Below are 5,390 nucleotides of genomic sequence, written 5' to 3'. Positions count from 1 at the left end.
GGCTCCGGGCGTACAGTGGGGGGAGCCTCTCGCGGGCCCCAACCAATCGGTTATCACAACCCACAAACGCTGAGTGGTTGGTCAGCAATCGCTGATTGGTTGGTTACGGAGTGAAGTCCCGCCCACTGCACACTCGGGCCCTTGGAGCAACAGAACTAGCTTTCCCCTTTGTCGTTTGGGCGTGGTCTGCATCTTGCCCTTTAAAGTGGTACCCTGCGCCTCAGCATCCCAACCAGCTCCCGCCCCTTATTCATCCGGATGGACACGAGAGCGGATGTATCCGAGTTGTTTTTGAGCCTACGTAGTCTATAAATGCTGTGCACTGTGTAAGCATAACATTCAATGTTATTACATACATGCAGTAAGAATGTAATTCATGTTGATATATTACTATTAATTGATTGTATTACTGCAGTTGAAAATGTGTAGTCTGCCTGACAATTATTCCCAATTTATATGTTCAATGCTTTCCTGGTAGGATTAATGAACTAACTATTTTGGGTAGATGACATTGGAAATATTGATCAAAGGATGAGATGCCGGACATCAACGGTGAATCATCGTAGAGTCCCACTGGAACCGTGCAATGACGAAGCAGCATAAGGCTTTTCATTCACAGGCTGCTTTTAAAAGGGGCCTACTTTCACTGCGTCTCAACAGCACACACAGCCATTACAAAAGGAATTTGTAATAGCCAGAAAGTTGTAATTCAATGCAAAACCAACATCAAAACAGGATTAGTGTTTTATGTAAATAGTTTAATATTAAATAAAAAAAGACTCCCATATAAAAAGAAAGCTAAAGTCCACAATTTAATCTTCGTCTTTTTAAACACAAGTATTGAAAACAAAAGGGTAGAATGAGAAAAATACTTAATTACAATTCCCAGAAAAAAATTAACATTTTGTCTTTTTCTCTTGTCTCTCCTTCTCTAACAATATAAAATCAAAATCAAAAGGCATTAACTGTACATATGTACAAATATCCTAGTGTAGAAATTGCATAATCTGCTATCTTTTCCACTTCTATTATTTTTTTCATTAAATACAGCTATTTATCTTAGGGCAGGGCAGTGTGTTTGGAGAGCTCAATCAGTGATATGAAGAAAACAGGTAGTCAGAGATAAAGATAGGATGTCCACAGTAACACAACATCACACTTTTTCATTCAACTACAATGACATAACGGTAATGAAAGTGTATAGCTCAAAGTATTCCTATGCATGTTCAAAGACTTCATTCCACTTGAACATTTAGGACTGTGTGGACAATGTGATATACCCACACACACACACACACACACACACACACACACACACACACACACACACACACACACACACACACACACACACACACACACACACACACACACACACACACACACACGGTCTGGACAATATGACAATGCACTGAGTGACATCACAGTGTAGCTGGACATTTTTGTATCTTTTTTAATATTTTTCATTTTCTTTTAAATACAAAAATAACCAAAATTTGTAGCCATATAAATCTAAAATAATTGTGGGAGTTTTGAAACGTATTGAATGGTTATTACAGGCTACTTATACTATTCAGAAGTGCCTCGAAATGTGGGCGCGTCTACCCACGCAATTTTGAAGACTTCAAGTTTAGCGTTTGCTGTTTTTCTCATGTCCTACGGTAGGTCTTGTAGTATAACCTCATGAACATTGCACCCCACATTGCACAGCGACTTTGTAACAGACATACAAATAAATAACCACAAAGGAGACAGTGAAAGCATGATAAAGAAAAAAAAAAAAGACATGATTGTTTTTTTCTTGGAATGTGAATACCGGTTAAATTCAAACCGGTTTCAGAGAGAAATAAACGGGTTTTCACTGGTGGTTCACATTCAAAATTATTTCCACAAGCCTGACGAAAAATATATATATACATATAGTTATGTATGTATATATAAAGATAACAATGTTTTAAGGTTTTAAAATTGTTTTAAATAAAAGATGGTTGTTCCCTTTTGACATTTTTTCCTGACATTTTTCCAAACCATAGGAAAGACTTTTGAAGTAAAACCAGTGACTTTTTCTTTTTACCTTGGATCGAGGTTGCACTTTGTCGAGTAACCGTGAATTCAACCAAACCGTAACGCTACACAGAGGGCCGGACTAGAGAGGGCTCAGAAACAGCACTGTTGTCCAGCACACTGCCAAGATGGACGCCATACTCATACAGAACACATACACACACAAACACACAAACTGATATTCATTTATACTCACTCACTTTCAATGGAGAGCAAACGTATCATTCAAGTAGATGGGCTCATCCTGACTCACAGTAAACACAATGAGAGGAAACAGTACATGTTCATTTGCTTTTTTTCTTTTCTTATCTTGTCAACATGACTCCAACATGTTCATTGGCCGATCCCTGACCAAACCAGCCAACCATTATTTTTTCTCTTTCCGAGATCCAGGAGAGAAACTAAGTGAGCTAAATCCCCTCTGGATCCTTCTGTTTGTCTCAATCTAGAGCTCTCCTATGTTTCCAATAGTGTTTTCCTTAATATCTGACATGACAAAGGTATAGTATTAGTGCAGTTGTAAAAAAATTAGAGAACATTTCTTTAGACAGTAGACGGTGATAGAAAAGGGAGAGGAAGGGTGAGGCGGGGAGTGTAGCCGAGGGGGGGAGGGCGTCGGACCATCCTGATTGGTCCACAGCACTGGAGTGACCTCTTCCTCTCCCACCAATCACTGCCTCTGAGACCTGGCTCCACGTCGCCGCCGTCCCCGGACCGACCTCTCGGGCTTCAGGAGGACCGCCTGCGAGGCATGAGCATTCAGGGGCCACAGTTAGTACACACACACACACACACACACACACACACACACACACACACACACACACACACACACACACACACACACACACACACACACACACACACACACACACACACACACACACACAGTGTGGTGGTGAAATGTTTCTCACCGTGGGTCTGGTCTCCTCTAGGCTTGGGGCTTCCATGTCTCTAAAGTCTTCTAGAACATTCTGTAGCCTGGGGATAAATAAATTGTGTACGGTTCATGTTTCTTGGTCCTGGTTGGATAAAATGTCCTCACTCTTTCAGACATGGTCCTGAAATCAGATGCTAATAATAATATACTTGGTGCCCGGGAGCAAACAAAGTATTAAAACATAATCTTACGTTTGTTTCCTCTTCCTTCCTCTCCTGGCTCCTACCGTCGGGGCGACCTGATCCTGAGAAATGTCAGAAGACAAGATCAATTACAAATTAGTTGCGTATCAAAAGAAAGATCCTTTTTTCATAACTTGGCAAACAAATCCTGAAACCCTGTCTATATTATGAACCAAGCTCTTTGCTGAGGGGGGCTGTTTTGGGGAAGCCAGGGATTGATGCAATAGTCAGGGGAGCGGGGAAACTCAAATGGTCCTGCACACTCAAGAGAAGAGAGGGAGAAAGCCCCACGCCACTTCATCATGGAGGGGTGGGGAAACTACCAAGGAACACCTATACGAGGAACCCGTTACTGGTCGAGGAACGAGTGGTGTTTTATAGGCTCCATTGTGGATTCAGCTGCTAGACAAACAGCCATGATCAACAGCTAGTTGGTGTGAGTCATGCTGGCAAGGGGGCTACCCAGGGAGGAGACTGAGGGGCAGGATGACGAAAGATGACGAAGGATGGCAGGCGGAGGAGGAGGAGGAGGCTCAGGATGACGGCCTTATAAGCTGATATCACTATAGTATTACGTGGACTACTTCGGAGGTTGTGATGAATATGTGATCAACACATTAAAAAATAAAAGGCCAATGGTGGAAATTACACAATTCCCGGGAACTGTATTCTGAGTAAACCCTTGCAAGAAAATGTATGAGAGGGGGAGGGGGGGGGGGCGGGCACTGGCGGACAGCCGAGCCTCAAGTTCAGGAGTTCCAGACTCTGCAGCTTTTTTTTTTTACAGTTTATGCAAGTCATTGACCATTTATCAATTCGTAGTCCGGGTGCAATCAATTCGTAGTCAGCTGTTTGACACTGCCTCGAGACACTGGGCCCTCCGACGCTGTCTGGAGCGGCGGAGGAGTCTCGCACGCCCAGATCAGGGCGTCTTCCCGTGAAGGGAGAGGACAGCCCCACACCCCAGCGTCATTTGGGAAGGGATAACATCACATTGTAGCGTAACACAACACACACACACAAAATCACGTCTGCCCTTTCAAAGCAATAAAGGATGGAGAGGAATACTAATATTCTAATTCCGGGGTCCCCCCTGGATGTTATTGAAGGCACTCCCGAACACTCACCATGAGTCGAGGGGGTGTAGGGGGAGACGTATACAGGAACCCCCCCCCCATCCTAATCTCCTTATAAAGATAACTACAAAACTGTTAGGGGACATGCTTACCCTGCCCTGGTCCGTGTGCAGCAGCATGGCCCCTACGCCCCCCTCCTCCTTGGGCCGCCCGCCGGCCCCGTCCCTGGGGCCCAGGTAGCCCCCGGCCTGACCCAGGGTCACCCCGCACTGCCTCTCGGGCCCCGGGTGTCCGTAGGGCCGGGAGTCCGTCTTGGCCTCCTCCAGGTAGATGGGGGGCAGCGGGGGCTCGTGGCGGGTCTGCCCCTCGGCCACGCGGGCCCCCGTCTTCCTCTGGGAGGTGGGCGAGGAGGCCCCCGCCTCGCTGGGCTTGGGCGCGCCCTGGGCCGGCGAGTGGGCGGCGGCGGCCGCCTCCAGGCTGAGGCGGGACAGGTCGGGGTGGCGGAGGGAGCAGGCCCGCCGGGGGCTGAGCGAGGCCGGGGCGCCGGCCTGGGGCAGCGGCGGGGGGGGGGGCTGGGCGGAGGCCTCCTCCCCCAGCGCCGAGGGGAAGGAGACGGGGGGTAAGGCACAGAAGGGCGAGGTGGGGTCCGCGGGTCCCGAATGGGCGCCCTCCTCCTGCTCTTTTGCGCTGACCTGCAGGAAGGAGGTGTAGATGGTGTCCATGAAGGAGGTGTACGGGTCGATCAGGCCCCCGCCGCCCCCGCCCGCCCCGACCCCCCGGGCCGAGCCTCCCTCCGGGCCTCCTCGCTGCTGGGGGGGCGCGGGCAGGCAGGCTGGCAGGTCTGGGGCCGGGGAGCGGGTCGGGCTGGGGACCGCCAGGGGAGCGAGCTGATTGGCCGGCATTTCTTCGTGGGGGGCGGGGCTTTGTGTTCCCCCCAACGACATTGGCTTGTCTTCCTCTGTGGGCGGTGCGATGTTGAGCTGCAGAGACACCGAGGAAGGGTTTTAATAACACACAACTAGGATAAAGATGAATCACACTTAGAATAAAAAAATATAGAATACAAGTATTTGTATGACATAACCTGACTGTATTATGTTAATTATAGGACATTTCATCAATCTCTAC

This window comes from Gadus morhua, chromosome 1 (genome assembly GCF_902167405.1).
Source record: "Gadus morhua chromosome 1, gadMor3.0, whole genome shotgun sequence".
Lineage (NCBI taxonomy): Eukaryota > Metazoa > Chordata > Actinopteri > Gadiformes > Gadidae > Gadus > Gadus morhua.
This window is presented reverse-complemented; position numbering follows the sequence as displayed.